An 18657-nucleotide genomic window follows, 5' to 3' on the forward strand; every position below is an offset into this window, starting at 1 on the left:
GTGAAATGTACGCAGGGCATAGGGGGCTTCCCGTAAGATGGAGATCTTTCTGACAATTTAAACACTTGGCCTTGCTTTCACAGTTGGCTGCCGGTGGGTGACTGCCAGCGCAGCTGGGACATCTAGCTGGAAACTTACAATGCGCGGCGGTGTGCCCAATGCGGTGGCATTTTGAACATTGCATGGGCTTGGGAGAGTATGCACGAACCACAAAGTTTCTATAGCCCAATCTTACTCTGTAAGGAAACGGTTGCGAAAAGGTGAGCACGACAACAGTGGATGGAGACTGAACCCCATCAACGAATTTGTTAACCCGATGCACGTGGGTAACGTGTTTGTCTTTCAAGAGATCTAACAGAGCCTCGCTATCCGATTCCGACACAGGGACTCCTCTAAATTCAGATTCAGATTTGGTTAGTTTACAAGAGACCTTAAGGTTGTTAATGCAGTTTAAATTCAAAATAGCCTGTTTTTGTTCCAAATCGAACGGGAAAACAAAAAGGTCTCCCCCTGACGCGAATTCGACATTCTTAACAGGCTTGACTAAGCGTGCAAGATCATCAACAAAGGAATTAGTGTCAGCAAATTTGAGAGACAGGAAAAACCCGGGTTTATCAATCGCGGAGACAACTACTGGGGCAATTTTACTAAGGCTGCTTATGCAAAGTGATGGCTGCACGGGATTATCATGGTCGACTGAGACTTTTGGTGGGCGACTAGGCGAATCCTCATCATCTCCTTCGCTCATCTCTGGGATACTACGTCTACGATCAAAGATCTTGAAAATTACTAGACAAACGAGAACCACGCGGGTCGAGAGCGGTTTTAGATACAGACGGACAATGAGGTTAGGTGGACTTACGTACGAGAGACGGCGTGGGTCGAAAAAGTAGCTGGAGGCGAAAATAGTCCTAGGAGGAGAGGTATGAGACACACACAAAAAGGAAAAAAGAAGAAGAGACTTAACGCGCGTCCGACTGCCGTGAAAGCTCAAGGCGAACTCGGTTGTTGGTTTGAAAAAAGTCAATTTTTTGTTTTCTCGTCGAAAAAGGTGGGGCAAAACTGGACAACCTCAGTATGAGATTCGACAGTGCTAGTTATAGGCATAATGGTCAAAAATCTTAAAAAAATATTGTTGAATTCTCCGTCCATTCTTTAATCATCCACGGAAAAAGGGATAAAGTCATGTAAAAAAACTTATGAGTTATGAGTATTTTCGTAAAGAGGGTGGGTAAATTGGACATTTAACGGTAATTTAGGCCCTTCGGCTTCTAAGCTCCTCCCGCTGCGATAGTTAGCGTGGTCCAAACTCACCCCCTTGAGTGCTATCCAATTTGACCCAGCCCTATACTTGTTTGTATTTTGCTTATAAATTTTAATGTAATTGACATAATTTTTTTACGGGAAAAATTAAGGGAATGAATACTCTAATGATGTTAGTAATTATTTTAATAATATTTTTTGTTTTTATGTAATTTTTTAACGGTCGTAATGAAAAGAAAAATTACATGAAATGTGTCGATTATTTTTATTTTGCGAATACATCAGAAATAATAGTGATATCTTAATAAAAATGTATTCTATGATCTAATACACTGACATCCGCATAAAATTTAAAAAATTTTATCCATGAACTGAAGCATTTATGACACTTGTCCAATATGACCCGTGTCCATGATGTTCTCCCCTACACCTATTTCTTTAAAGAAAACCCATAAGATGACTGTAGATGTTTTTCTTGACATTTTCATTAAAGCCTTGACAATGCTTATGCAAATTTTCCACAAACATGTGAACAACTCAACGTCGCCAGCCTCATAATGGCTCATAGAAAACTGAAGAAGGTACCAACAATTCTATATTCATTATAACAGCGCATTGTATTTCCTATTGCTAATCTTATTTTTTGAACAGTTGAAGCCTTCATTTAAAAATCAGTTGTTGTTGCTGCAGCTGCGTAACTGCCCGTGGAATTCTAACTGTGGCTTAAAGTCAAGTTTAAGTTTTAAGTTAAAGTAAGAAAATTTTATACTTAACTAAGTATTACTTTTTTTAAAGACAAACCCGAATTCTAACATGTTCTCAACTAAAATTTTTTCCTTTACTTAGTTAAGTACTTGGTAGAAAAAGTCGACTTAGACTTCAGTGGGGAGGAGCTTATTTCAATTTGTATAAGCCAATGAAAAACGTCATTACAAGCACATAAGGAATTCCGAATAGCAGACTAAATTAACAAGTGATTTTTTTTTAACGAAAATTCTTCTAGGTTTTAATTCGATTATTCTTCATTGAACGGATTAATTGGTAATAATGGTACGTTGTCTACCCATGGCCTTGCTTTTTTTATATGACATCCATCAATTGCACCAATCATACCACGAAAACCAGCAAATTCTTAAAACTCAAGACCTACCTATAAATTAATGTCAATAAGATTGGAATGAGAAACCATAAAATAATTTCATATTTAAATTGTCTGGGAAAGAAATCCATTCTCTTGCTATAGAACTAAGCTAAGAACATGTCCAACCTCTTTTTGAAAAGTTCCAGTGGCATAAAAATTTAGTGCAGCAAGAATTTGCTGCATCAGTGTAAGGAACTTTCGACCATTTAACTTTCTTTCGAGTTTATCATTTATCAATCCTGTATTAACTAGAAATATTTTGTACGCTCATTAACATTAGTGTGATAAAATTGGAGTGACGCTTTATCAAAACGAAAGGTTTTGCATAACTCATCGTCATTAAAAAACTCGTTGTACATATCGGTACGTCTAGAATAAAAAAGGAACCATTCTTCTGCGTACTTCAATGAGCCTTTCACGCAGAACTTCTTCGTCAACACTACTTGTTAATTCGTAGTTCATTTCGTCTAAGTCGTTTAAATAGAACTCTAGCTCTTCGTTGAAACCTCTATCGTCATTCATTTTAATAGAAACTGTCAAAAAACAATAACGCATGTTAAATAGCGCCACCTTAATATGGAGAACATTAATCGGGTTTAGTTTTTAAGTTACTTTATTGCGTTTAAGCCAATAAATAGTTAAATTTAAAAATTGATTACTTTTGCTTAAACTTAAGAGTCCTTTGTCTCCTTAAAAACTTTCGAGTAGGAGTTAGAATTCAATATTTCAGTAAAGTACAGAAATAAGTACAAAACTTTGCACTTAAAGTACATACTTCTACTTTTAGCAACAGATAGAATTCCTGTTGAGCATAGGACTTATGAACTACAAAACTAGAATTGCAAGCTGCTCATTAAGTTTTAATGCAGGAGGTAGTTGTTTTCCATGCAAACAGCAAAACGTCGAACAACCAGTAATATTTGGCACAAGGAAAGTGACGATATTTTCGTGAATCTTCTTTGTGTTGTGTAATTTTTTCATTTTAATTTCAACGAATGAGTAAATGTTCCACATCCGTTCCACGAACTCCTCCGAAGCTTTATTAAGTCCGCATCAACGATCTAATATTATAGTTAGAAATAATTCAGAGGACAACTTAATATAATTTTTTTAATTTCTAGACACTCATTCAAAGTGTTGACAGCGTCTGCTTCCGGATCTTTAATTCTGGTGTGCCTAAGACCTTCTTTCATTCTATACATATTTCTCGTTTCTCGAGAACTAACAAGAGAAATCCAATGATCACCACAGTCGCATTCTCTACCTGTCTAGTAAACTAAAGTAAACTATCAAGATTGCTCACGTTAATTATTTTTCTAAGAATATGCTGATCACAGTCTACCAGGAGAGGTAGTCAAACGCCCTATCCCTGTCATCAGCCAGAATATTGAAGCTCCCTTGCTTATTCTGCTTACATGGCGTTTGTCTACCTCTCCTGGTAGACTGTGATATTATGGTTCGAACTGAAGGACCTGCTGGAGGTTTCAATTCATCATTTTTCGGCAAGAGCTTCGGTTTCAAGTTGATAAACGACGTCCAGAGCTCTCTTCTTAGGTACTTTCACGGAATTTCTACGTAAAATTTTATTGTTGGCTGTTTGTTGCTTCTCTCGTGCCAGTGGTACTTTACAATTAATCACACAGTAGGTTTTTTTCCGTTCGACGCAATTTATCGACTCCGTAAATCGCCACTTTGGCTTCCATGTTGTAATATCCTCTGATTGCCTGAAGTGCTAAACTTTAAATCAAGGTTATCGCTATTGAATTTCCGAGTCGGAGGAAAAATTAAAATCTGGCAGTATTCAGCAAATAGGAAATTTTTTTAGATGATTGATTTTGTTTTCATTATTATCACTGTGAACGTTTCTGTAGAAAGGAAATGTTCTTTGTCGGTTATTTTTTTTTTAGAATTTTTTAGGTCATTGTAAAAAGTCTAGTAGTAATTTTTGTCTCGCGTCAGCACTTGAATAAAGAAGGTGCTTTATTTGGAAGCCTTTGATGTTTTGCTTGCGTAAGGTTCGATATGTCGTGTATTTTAAACCACTTTTTCATCTTGCACATGATTCTTGCAAGTCCAGAAATCCAGATGCCTTTCTTCTGCGTAGCGCTTCTAGCACTGATACTGTGGGCCTGCAAAAATGTCAAGTTCCCTTTGAACGTTTTGGCGTTCAATTGTAGTGGGTTTTTGAAGTAGGCCTTTTACTTTTCTTCACAAATTTTTTTACATGAGTTTTATTTATAGTATAATCTTTTGAAGAAGTAAAACCATATTTGTTTTCCATTTCTTTGAAGGGAGCGAATTATAAACTGATTCCGCACATTTTTATAATATGCACAGTGAAAGCATGTTACCAATGAGAGGTATAAGTTCCGTAGTCGATATCTTCGCAGCGTTCAACATCAGTAGGCATTTCACGTTGAAGAAGGCGCTATCTTCATAATCTTCAAAGACCAGTCTAAAAAACTTGGAAGAAGAGTAAAAAGAAACTAAGCGTTGTTAAGGTATACAAACATTTTTTTTTCCAAATTGCCATTGTGTGGCCCCACAGTTCCCTGTTCAGCTGAACTAACTTGATCTGTGACCGACCAAAGCCACGGGAGCGCACAAATACCCAGCCAGGAAGTGGCGCATCTACAGTTGCGTGCGCATGGACAGCACACTGTCGCAGTTCAAAGGGCAGCGCATCGTCGAGTCTGGCCAGTAATACGGTTCATCACCTTCAAAGCGACGATGTCGACACAAGCGTGACCTGAATTCCCACACGCTGACTCACGCGTTCACGGCAGAATAAAAGCCCCGTGTTTCCCCCTTACAAGGCTTCTCCACCGGGCTCCTCCACTCTGTTCCGACTTTGCTTACCTCTTAACTATACTGTGTTGTCACTGTGCATGTATAATTGTACTGTACTGGCTAGTGTTTATTGCAATAAATAAGCGTCATCTTCTGAGGATACCTTGTGTGTTCATTTCACACGAGTAAAGCATGGTCTGGAACGAGCCTTACAGCCTCTTTTAATTGTTTGTGCCTTAACAAATTTTGGGGGTGTAGCACAACATGCTCTAACGTTGCCTTTCATTCAAACGACTGTATGTTAAAAAAAAGTCAAAGAAAGAACTGCGAGTGGCAAGGGCTTATTTGTGTGATTCAACAAGAATAAATAAATTATCTCAATTAGCAAACTTCTACAAGGACTTGAGTAACAAAGTGCCAAAGTGTTGATGAAGTGTCTTTCTCCAACTCGTCGTAGCTTGCAACGATTTAATTTTGCTGTTGTTGATCATACGATTGCATTCATTCTAGGATCAGACCACGTTTGCTACACATCATGGGGAACAAAAATAATAGTGGTAGATGGTATTCCCCGTGAATTTCCATTAGTGATGCGGAAAATTTCTCGTACAAATAGGTATGGCAACTATACAGAAACAAAAACAGTCCCGGAAAACAAATTAAAGCGAAGCAGCTTCTTCAGTTTACCGTCAAATATGAAAATCAATCCGCACTGAAAAAGGTCGTTGATTTTGTCACTGGGTTTCTTTTAAATTATAGCTTTTTAATTATTAAAAAAAATAATCGAAAATTTCACTAATGCTGGGCCCGAAAGGCAACTTTTGTTGAGTGAACTAGAAGCCGCCAATTTATATTTGAATTATGGGTTTCAGGCAGATAACAATCAGGTCTGCATTGTCCTTAACATATCCGTTGGCCTCGTTTGAGAATAGGCACCAGCAGCCACGTCCACAACACCGCCTTGCAGTAATTACTGGAAACTATTCCACTTCTTTCATTGTCTGAAGGAAAAAATCCTAAACTCAAGCGTTTCGAAAGTATTAGCATTAATCGCCTTGGATGGGTGCTTACAGTTTTTTATGGACCATCTCCTCAGAATGCTAGACTCTAAAATGCAATAAAAAAGATATAGGAAGAAATGAAAATCAATTGCCTTCAGAATAAGACTGTAAATGAGTGCGTAATTCATCTGGATTATAACATGAAATTTGAACCTGTTTACTTTCGGGAAAAAACAGTCGACCACTATGGAAAGCGGCAAAGAAGTTGGCACGGAGCCATGATAACTTTTTACACTGACGGAGTTCGTACAACATTGCAAAACATGTACTACATGGATCATGTAGTGAAGAATGAAAGTAAACAGGACATAACGTCAGTTATTTCCATTCTAGAGGCAGTGATTATAGGCCTTAAATTCATATTTTCTCACCTAACGATGATGCATCCGTAATCAGATAACGCAAGCTGCTATCAAAACATCACGCTCTTGCTTCTAATTCCCTACCTTGCATTTAATTATTCTTTATGCATTCGGTTATACATCCATACCGAAACCCAAGAAGGAAAATCTGTGTTGGATCATTTCGCAAGCTGTACCCAAAAAGTATATGGATACTGCAAAGAAGGTAATTATCTTTCTATAATGAACTTACTTTAACAGCTCCATGTTTAAATTGTGTTTTCATAGGGAATGACGTTGTTACGCCAAGCCATCTAGTTACGGCTTTCAAACACTATGGGTTGCCTAATTCTATAACTGAGCTAATCAAGCTAACGAGAGTCGGTGACAAAGGTTGGAATTTCCTGCTCAGCCGAGAAAAGATGAAAAAAATGCCAGAAACGAATGAACGACTGGTTTTGAAACACATTGACTGGCCAAAGCATAGAGAAATGTCTAATTTGTCGGATAAAGAAGAAAGCTATCGGAATATGCCATTCTGTTTCCATGAAAGGATTTGAATACTCAGGTATTTTGTTGATTTCCCAATATCCCTAGTGTTTACAAATTTACATAATATTCTTGTCTGTTAGGGATAGGCTATTCAACTAGTTTTATTATAGCTACCACCGAAAAAACTGTGGTGATAGACAATGATAGTTCAAACGATCTGAACGACAACTCCATAACTGATTCGGAAGACGATCTAGATTCTGATTGCAATGAAGAAGTTGAAATAATGAAATCAGGTGCTGACTGTAAGAATAAAATAATATCTTCAATTGACTGTGAGTCATCAACTGACGGGGTGTACTCGTAAGAATGTCTGGTGACTGCGAATACAGAGATCAACAGCAAAGAGTGTTTATTTATATACGGATTCACAATTTTTGAGATAAGTAAATTAGTAAAGAACATTAGTGTTGTATAATATGTATTTGAACTTGAGGTGTACGACTATACGACGATATACAATACATGTCAATGATACAGTGGCTGTCAAAAGAGAGAGAGAGGGTTTTTCCTAAACAGTAGACAGACAAAGACTATACAGAGATCCAACCTCATAGTCAACGCCATCTAGATGTCATTATAATACAACACAATTGGGAAATCTCAAGAAGGGTTCAGTAACGTTTACGTTCTATGTGTTTGTAGGGGAAACTGAAGTAAGCCGGGACAGTTTTCTTTTCCCCCCTATAGGGCTCTTTCACATCTGTTTTATTTAGCCGATTTATCTGGCAACGCAGCATGGCTCTAGACTTATTTGAGGGAAGAACGGGGAGAAGAGGGAGAATGGGACGAGTGGGAGGGAGGAGGGCGTACGAAAAAAAGGGGACCCAAGTTTCCTCTTCTCCCCCATTCGTCCCATTCTCCCTCTTCTCCCCGTTCTTCCCTCAAATAAGTCTAGAGCCATGCTGCGTTGCCAGATAAATCGGCTAAATAAAACAGATGTGAAAGAGCCCTATATCTCCCAATTTCCCAATTTAATCACCCTATTTTATTTTTAATTACATTTTTATGTATTTCACATGTAAAGGTACCTTCCATATTTTTTTATTTAATTTCAGGGTGAACCGTTTACCCGTAGGAGACGGCCAAAGTTTTCAAAAATTTGGGTTGGGGTGGGGACGTTTTTTTTATAAGCCTTAAAATTTGTTAAAATAAAAAAAAATTTAAATCGTGTTTCCCTATATCGATTCTATATGTCTGTAAAAAAAATTTATGAATTATCGTGTAAACTGAGATTTGCATTTTATGAAAAAATAGCTTAGCTACGCCCGATTTGAGGGCGGAGTTCCCTGCCCATGTCAACTGCAGTAAAATTTGCTGCAGTGCTTTTTAAAATGTCCATATTTCCTAAAATAATGGGTCTAAAATTCCAATTTTCTTTTAAACGATAAAGAAATTAACAAAGTTTCTTTCCATGTAAATATAGCTTGAATTTTTTTTTATTTTTCCCTTTTTTTATAACCTTTTATGGTGGCGAAAAATTTTTACATCGAAAAGCCGTTTTTTTCTCAATTATTAGAGATTTATAGATTTTTTTACTACAGTTATTGACAAAAACACACCAAACTTCAACCCCGATTAGATAACATGTTTTTACATGTTACACTAAAAAAATTTAAATTAATTAATATTTTCTATTTTTCTCCGCACTGTCCCTCTTGACCATCGGTCTCGGCATACTCCAGTCTCCCCTATATTATTTCCAACAACAATTACGTATCAGGCAGCAAAGATAGACAAAAAATGTTCGCAAATCAACTGACTCTGAAAAATGTCTGGTAAGGAAGACAAATCTGTTTAGCTACGCATTAGAAACTGAATGGAATATGAAATTAAATGGTGTAATGCAATTGGATCGGACAGATGGCTCCTTGGAAGAACTGTCTTTTTTTCTGAAGATTCTACTGTGCCGTAAATTTCGAAGAGGATGGGCTTAAAGGCCCAAGAATGGACAAATATACAGACGGAAGCTTGTGCTAAATTACCGCGCAGATTTATTTGAATTGTATAAGATAGGAGAAGAAGAAAAAATTATAAACAAAGTTCAGCTAAAATGCGAGAAGCAATATAGATGAAATATCTGCAAGAACTTGGTCTCCCGATTTAAACGACACAAATGTCGAAATAAATAGGCTACAAACGAAACAAAAATCACCGAAATCCGCTTCAAGATAAGAAAAAATAACGGATCTGTACAGTGTGTACATTTGAAACATAGCGGCAAAAAATTTGTAACTGAAACCAAAAGAAACTGTTAAGATTATTAACGAAAACTTCCCCAGAGAAGATCACCCTAATTTGCCATCTGATTCTCAGTTATCGAGCAAATTTTCTTACCGAAAGAGAAGTGCGAAATTGCAAAAAAAATATCAATATCAATCAAACTTTCGTACATAGTTACTTTATTATGAGTTCTCAATTTCCATGGAGAGAGCAAGAGTTGCAACCACTGATGCTGATGCCGCAGATGCTAATAAAGGATGATGATTTTCATCTTGGTTGTATTGTATTGTATTGTATTGTATTGTAATATTTATATAGCGCACTATCCATAATGAAAGATCTAATGACGCTCATAAGTATAGACACACAATTTAACAAATTTATCAGCGGGGAAAAGCCAGAGAAAATAAGTGAGTCTTTAGACGAGACTTGAATAGTCGCTGGTTAGTCTCAGATCTCACTGAAAGAGGGAGCGCATTCCAAATGGACGGGGCAGCACATGTAAAGGACCTCCCCCCATACTTCGCAAGTCGAAAAGGTGGAGATACAATGGTACGGGAATTATCAGACCTAAGATCACGTGTGGGCTTGTACAATTTGACCAAATCAGACAGATAAACTGGGGCAGAATCATTCAGGCAACGAAACGTCAAAACCGCCGTCTTGAAAACAACCCGCTGCTCGACCGGCAGCCAATGAAGGTTCTTGATATGATCAGAAACTCGATCATATCTACCCGCACCGACAACTAGCCTAGAAGCAGCGTTCTGAACGCGCTGCAGTTTCACCATCAGAGTTTTCGGGAGGCCAAACAAAAGAGAATTTGCATAATGAAGTCTACTAAGCACAAGAGCATGAACTAAGGACTTGGCCGATTTTGTATCAAGGTACTTCCTTATCCGACCAATAAGGGTGAGATGGAAGAAAGCACATTTACAAATGCCATTTACATGAGGGACCATTGTGAGTTCACTATCAAAAGTTACACCCAAATTGCGAGCTTGATTAGAAGGGGGAAGAACAGAGTCACCAACAACAAGTGGAGAGAGTACAATGGCCGAGGCTTTACGTGGTGGAATGGTATAAAGTAGCAGACTCTTTCCGAAGTTAAGCTTCACCCGATTGGCGGTAAACCAGTCCTCGATATCCGCAGAACAGGCGGAGAGAGATCCAAGAGCCATAGTCTGATGATGAGAATCAAGGTGGAAGTGGACGTACCCTTGGGTGTCGTCAGAAAACTGCTTGAGTTTAACCCCGTGGACAGCAGCAATGGCGGGAACCGGACTGGTGTAGATGTTAAAAAGACATGGACCCAGAACAGATCCTTGCGGAACGCCAAACGGAAGAGGTACCGGGAATGATGTAACTCCAAGCGCCTTCACCGATTGGGTTCTGCCAAAGAGGTAGGACCGGAACCAGTTTAAGGCAGATCCAGAGACACCGAAAGCTGTAGCCATCCTCTCAATCAGAATACGGTGGTCAACCGTGTCGAATGCGGCGCTGAGATCCAAGAGGAGGAGCGCACTACCCAAACCAGCATCCGCAGCGACTAGTAGGTCGTTCTAGATGGAAAGCAGAGAAGTCTCAGTCGAGTAGTTCTTCCGATACGCAGATTGACTAGGAGACAGCAGATTGAATTCCGCGACATGCGATGAGAGGCGAAAAAGAACTACACGTTCAATAAGCTTCAAGAGGAATGAAAGGCCAGACACCGGGCGGTAGCTGGCCATATCTTGGGGATCCAGTGACGGTTTCTTAAGAAGAGGCGTGATGACAGCATGCTTCAGCGAATCAGGAAACCGACCAGATGCCAGCGAAGAGTTTACAATTCTCGTTATTGGAGCGGCCAAGGTACTTACAAACTTCTTTAGCAAAGGAGTAGGAAGTGGGTCCAGGCAGCAGGACTTTGCAGGTGAAGACAGAATGAGATTTATCACAAACTCAGCTGTTACCGGCAATAGCCTATCCAAACAACAATTTTCGCCATAGAGCGAAAGGAAGGACTCCTCTTCAACGGCACTGTCAGAATTCCTAGATTTGGCCAAAGAGTCAAGGGATGAGCGGATATCCGCTATCTTGGTGGAGAAATAGACACTGAACTCCTCCGCAACACTCCGATCAGGAAGCTTTTGTTTCGGTAATGTGGGCACATTAGATTTACCCATCAGGTTGTTGACAAGACGATAGAGAGCCCTAGCGTCACTGCCACACTCCAAAATTTTGTTGCTGTAGAATAACTTCTTCGCTGCCTTAAGTCGACGAGAATACTTCATCTGTGTCTCCCGGTAGGTCTGAAAGTCGACGTATAGCCTCCTCATCCTCCATATTCGTTCTCTTTTCCGAAGCTCTCTCCTCAGAACTCGCACATCATCGCTCATCCAGGGATTAGCGGGGCGAAGGACCATCAGTTTCTCTTTCAATGGGGCGTGCTTGTCAATCACTTGACTAACACCCACGTTATACTGATCAATAAGACCATCGATAGTAGTAGCCGGATCAGTGAACAAGTCCAGACCAATCAGGTCCGCAACAAAGAGATCACTATCAATTGACTTAAACGATCGAAAGAGCGTACGGCCGATAGGCCACCTAGGTGTGCGCACGGCCAGACAACATTGAACAGCATAGTGATCACTTATGAGGGAGCTAACACATGTATGTGAGACAAAATTGTCTACATCCCGAGTAAATACCAGATCAAGTGTATGGCCCTTGATATGGGTGGGAGAAGCAACACACTGCGTAAGACCAAACGCCTCCATGAGACCGAGAAATGACTGTGCCACCGAGTTTTCCACCAGATCAACATGAAAGTTGAAATCCCCAACGACGACTAGCTTATCACGAGTAGAGCAGACAGCTTCCATAGTCAAAGAAAATTCATCAAAGAAACGAGAAGGTAGAGAGGAAGGCGGTCTATAGATGATCAATAGTCTAACACGTTGCGACCGAAAACAAAGCAACAGATCCATGCACTCATAGGCCTCATGAATGGTCACAGGAAGTCGTTTAGCCTCAATAGAGGATTTATGGATCAGAGCCAGACCACCACCCTTTCGATTTAGACGAGGGAGCTGAACAGCGGTGTAGCCATCCGGACATGCCGCTTTTATAGTAGAGTCACCAATGTCGCTGTTAAGCCAGGTTTCAGTCACTGCCAGCAGATCAAGACGGGCATCAATTAAGTGATTAGAAATCAGTTCACACTTGTAGATGGCATGGGGCAATGAAGTAAGGCTACGTGTTCCCTTGGGAGGTTACATTCCTTCTTGTGACAATAACATGTGCATTTTAATTCTGAAACAGAAAACATAAAGAATATGGCAACAAAAACAAATGTCAGTAGACTGATACAGAATGACTACAATAAGAACTACATGGTTGCAACTGGTTGCAACATGGTTAGGTTACCATGTGTAATGCTGTCACTTATCGGAAAGTATGAATGTTTATCAATAAGAGGAGATGAACTCGTAGCTTCAATCCCAAGGAACACGGCTCGAGCAAAATCCTTTGATAAACAATGATGCCGACAAAAAACACCACTCTACAGGGTTTAACTTATACTTAATCACTTTCATAATTTTTTTCCACCTTATAACTGGGGAAAAAATATCCAAATGTATCCTTTCAACTAAAACCAATACACAATTGAGTACCACAACTTTAAAGAAATACGAAAACTGAGATAATGTACCTTTAACTTTGAGTTGGAGCTACACAAAAGCACAAAAGATTCTGGCTTCCGCCAGAATCATCATATGAAACTTAAGTTAAGGTCTATGAAATTTTTGTCACTTCTACGGCAGTATGTTGGAATTTGCGGAATTGTTGGTTTTAAGTCAATTTCAGATAAAAGTCCATTACAATTCCAATGAATTTGAATTTGGGCCCTAACTATAAAAAAGGTGAAATCGCATCGAAACTGATCAGCGAAAATACAATTTTTCCTAAATTGTGCATGTTTCGAACTTTTATTGTTTGGTTTCGTTGTGATTTTACCTTTTTTTATAGTTACAATACAAAACTTGGTGAAAATATATCTACAAATTAAAGTTTCTCACAAACAAAACAATAACTAGGAATGCAGTAAAAAAATCGCTTGTTTTATTTTGTTACTTTCGAAATTATCGCTGTATGTCGATGCAAACAAAACTTTTTGAACTATCAAAATTTTCATAACTTTCGAAAATATTAATTTTTTAGTATTCACTGCCTCTTTCAGAACATTAAAATTTGCTTTTTTTATAAAACATTTCTTTTTCTGATATTGTTCCATTACAATTAAAAGGTTAAATTAAATTAAAAAGCTGACATTCTGCAGTGTGTAAATAGAGCACACGAAATCAAGGTAAATTTATTTCCATGGTTTTGTGTTTTTTTACTATGATGTCGGTGGATAATTGTGCATCTTTTGGCACAAAGAAAAAGATTATAGCTTGATTTTTTGTATTTTTTGTAAATTTTTTAAAACGCCGTATTTAACACGGCGTATATGGGGGAAAACGGGGTGTACCTAATAAAGTGAACGATACCGTAGCGCCGTGGGGGTTAATCCTACGACGACTTCATGTGTATAAAAAATGTAGATCATCATTAGATCTACTCAGGTAAAAAAGGAAAAAAATCTAGCCCAAGCGGTTCAAGAGTTATTGCATTTTTGAAAACACGTAGTGCCATAAGAATGCACTGAAAAAAGGGGGGTGTACCTAATAGTTTGGTGGGTACTGTATTAGCAAACATTCCAGTGGTAAAAAACTAATTAATTTTGTAAAAGTCAGATTTGTATATTTATTATTTGATATTTTAAATCAAGCTTAACTGGGACAATCGTTATCGTCGTGCATCAAGAGGAACAATCACTTATATTTCACTTGACGGGACAGACTTTCGAATTATGGAACCAAGCGAATTTTCTCCAAAATGGTATTCAACCAAATTCCATGGACCTGGTTTGCGATATGAATTATCCGCACTAGGGAAATAGTCTGGGTTCATGTGGGTATACCTTGCGGATGATTGGCCTGATCTTCTTCTCGCTTGAGATGCAATTATACATGTCCTTGACTAGGTGAAAGAATTAGTGCTGATCGAGGTTACCGAGACCAAACTTTTTTCGCGCGACTGATTTTCACGCAAGTATTTGAGGGTATATTTTCCTTTTTCTTCTAATGCGATGGCTAGATAGGAGAACATCCATCATTTTTGCATTTTATTACGCATTTCGATTTGGGACGTGAATTACTGTTCAAAAAAGAGTTCTTTTTCATTTGAATGAAAAAGAACTCTTTATGCAATCATTGATGTAATTCATTCCAAGAAGGCCTCTTAGATGCATTACTGTTGTCAAGCTACTCATTCATACGTTAACATAGATTTACGATAACACGAATCAGTTTACAATGACCTATTATAATGCCTATTTTGCGATTGTTTTTCTTTTTGTTTACAAATACTCTGTGCTGGACCTGTGCAATTTTTTTTAATATTAAAGGATAAAGGTACAAATACCGATAACCAAGCGACACTCTCAGTGTCTCTCTTCCATTTGTTAGTTGCATCAAGAAAAGGTTGTAATGTGATATGTAATATTGTAATATGTATATTGTATTATATTGTAATATGAAACATATAACATTCTCCTTCTTTTATCTCTCTTGTTGAAAATTTTTCGTGCTCGTTAAACGCTTGGAATTTGTTTTGTAAACTTGGTCCTAGCTTTAGACCTTTAAGAAAAACATTAATACAACATGGTCGCACATCTTGATGATGCTTATTGTGCCGGTATATTTTCCCTAGTTGATGGCGATGCTTATTGACTAGATGATGCTTATCGCTTAGTTTGGTAACCATAGCAACCGGGGAAAATACATTCTCACTTGGCAACGTTGCCTATACCACGCGAGCTCCACTCTTTAGCATAAATACGCAGCCGCTTGCATCGGCAAAGTTAAATAAAAGCAATGTCGGATCCGGAGATTGAACCTCCTACCTTTAGAGTCAACGGCTCACTAATCACTTCACCAATGGCTACTTTGGGCCCATTGGCAATATGGGTGTTTTATCAAAGGGCCATTCCATGGTATTTATTTTTTTGTCGCGGTACCTCACCGATTTTGATGAAAAAATACTTTGTGTTGTAAGTCACGATTATATAATACTGTGAAAATTTCAATTTTTTGGATCAGTGTTTGAGCGTGATAGATAACCCTATCTTTTAACACAGGCAACATCGCACCTTACACTTCTCCCAGAGAGAGAGGTGCGCATCGTTTACAGCTCTCCTAGGTGAAGAGTTAGGGATAACGAACAAATTTAAATAATTCATAACTAAAACATGAAGAGTAGAAGGATAGAAATTTTTACAGAATAAGTAAAAATGAAGACGGGCTATCGAATGGCGCAAGTCACGACCCACTTCGCCGTTCAGGAATGGAGATATTAGCAATTAAAGTTTTTTCTCTAAATGATGATTACGTAACCTTGCTAATGACTAATCAAACTGGAAAAAAACCAAAAAAATACATTTTTTCCCTTTTTTCCGATCTCAATTGTTCAATCCGCCGACGTTTTATTTAAGTTTTAGAGAAAATTCCGCCCTACGCTTCAGCAAAAACCGTAAATTTAGAACACCAATTCACGCTCAACCACTGATGCAAAAAATTTGAAATTTTCACAGTATTATATAATCATGACTTACAAGACAGTAATGTTTTTCATCAAAATCGGTTGAGTACCGTGACAAAAAAATGAAATACCACCGAATGGCCCAAAGTGTTTTGTCAAACGTGTTTTCTCCTTTGGTCGTTCGGTGGCACCACCAGGGGCGCCAACAGGTGGGAGCCAATAAAAATGCGGGGACTAAGTGCCGGCACAGCTTCGCATTAAGTATCATCTATTTTGTGCCCGACCAACCTGCTTTAATACTAGTAAGTTGAAAGTTCAAGCGTTACGCGTTTTAGCCAATGTTAGCTGAAATCTTCAGACCATCTTTTGTTACCAACTATAATTCATGAGATGTGCAACCATTTCTCAGAGTAATGTCTAAGAGAATTGCAGTAATAGGTGATATCTGACCAGTAGCTGCGTTTCTTTCTTCCAGGGACTGAAAAGCTTCATCAAGCTTCAGATTAAATTCATGAAAATTCTTCTCCTAAAATTCATAAACTTTAGTTTCTGCAGTTAGTTCAGCCTAGTCTGAATTATCTAAATTGGCCTGAAATTCCCGTTCGTATTCTTTATCTTCGTTGAAGTCTTGGTCAATCCTAGTAGAATATTCAGTGGTAGGAATTTCGCTATAATCGGGGAAGAGACATAGCGAGAATCATATGGTTTCTCATGCACTCGTATGAAGGTAATTTTTAACCACGTGGTTACCACGTAGGTTTATTTTGGCATACCTTTACAAATTCTCTGGACCCTTTTTGCCCAAGAACAGGAAACGGATGGTTATCTGTGACAATCATGGTCACCAGAACTTCATGTATATGAATTTATGAGTTTTTTGGCTTTGCGAGAGGAAACAGAGATATCTTTTCAACTCGTCGGGATGGTTTTGCTCCAAATTGCGTTACAAAATTTCAGTTAATACTAGCGTAAACAACTCAATTTTTAGTCGCACTAGCTTTACACAATATACAACATGCATAATAACTGGCATATTTTCGGGTCGATGTAGGTTTTCAAAATATTTCAAAACATTTTCACTCCATGCTTCTCTGGAGGAGCACTACCTTCCTTCGTTTTACCATTTTCTTGGTCTTTCTCATCACAATCATATTGACCAGCTACTGGTAGATAATCATTATCTCTCTTTGACCAATCATGTTTGTTTCTGATTCAGACATACCTACTGGCTCACTGAAACTTTGGCATTTGACACTTGTCACTGTACCAAAGTAACACATAATAGCAGGCCCTAATACAAATCACGTAGAGATTGGGTTATGCAACAGGATAAAAAAGCATAAACTTTTTACTCGATTTTACTTAGTTCCATTAAAATTGAATCCAATTCCAGTTCCTCATTTGAAAACAGAATTGAAATCAAGAATTGAAATCAATTTCTCAATTCCAACATACTGTTGCTGTTCACAGCGTGTCCCGATTCCTGGACTGCCACGCGCAAAAGTATAGGCATCCGCGACATAGATAAGAATATGGAATTGTTTGCATCACTCCGTTTCTTTCGGTCCAGCAGATCATCCATACACCCCACAGTGAAAAATCCGCAAGGGCCAGCGAGTGGTCACTCAACAACCATTCCTCGATTCGAAAGTGGCATTGTTTGATATTGTGTGGTCGATCTGTGCACACACCAGGCGCATCCTGTACAGCCATCGACCGAAGTTCTGATAGTGCTTATCATTTTTCCTCTTTTCTTTTACTGGGAGAAATTCAAAGCCGTGAAAAATTCATCGCCTCAAAGATAACCTTTTACCATTCGCTTTCATAAATATCTGGCGAAAGAGTAAAAGGAACACCATTCCTGACAAATTCTCCCGGGCCTACGACCAGTTGAAAGAAGGCGACGCAACCAACGTTGATGTCACATCATTTTCCCCCAACATCATTGTTCGCCGTATTGCTGTCATCGGTTCCGACGACAAAAGCAGTGTAGTTGGTGATAAGGAGGAGGCGAACTAAAAAACTCAGTTACCCGACAACTTACTAGAGGAGCTGCAAGCGGCTGCTCTGGCCGATCAAGATTACAAAGCCCTTGTCTTAAGGGCTGATCGAATATGGATCCAGATCAGAGGAAAACAAAATTCACAGATAAAAATATCTAGAAATAAACCTGAATCTCAAAACATTTCATTTCTAGTTGAATCAAAATGGGATTTGATCAATTTGAGTTGAAATTAATTTTTAAAATCTAAAAAAATGAAAAAATTTCCATCGAGTTCCAATTGGTGGGGTAGAATAACGATAGGATTTAGACGCGTAGATAAAATAACTGACGACGGATTACCTATAACAGGATAATTCAATTACATGAATTTGTCATGGGTTTTTCTTCCATTTCTACGGCAAGGTTTGTTAAACTATTGAAAAAACTAGTTTGCGCGCTGTTAGTGAACTGAAGCTTTACAGACAAAGGCTGTGTTTTTTAAGCTTTTTTGAAAGCTGAAAGGCCAAAAGGAGAAAAATAAAAAACGTTGTCGCTGGTTGGTGGGAAAAAGTATGCCTAGGTTTTGTGAAACTGAATCATAGTAAAATATAGAGAAATCAAGAAAGTTAAGTCTTACTAAAAAGCATATTGTGAGAAATCAATACCATTATTTTT

This window comes from Daphnia pulicaria, chromosome 1 (genome assembly GCF_021234035.1).
Source record: "Daphnia pulicaria isolate SC F1-1A chromosome 1, SC_F0-13Bv2, whole genome shotgun sequence".
NCBI lineage: Eukaryota > Metazoa > Arthropoda > Branchiopoda > Diplostraca > Daphniidae > Daphnia > Daphnia pulicaria.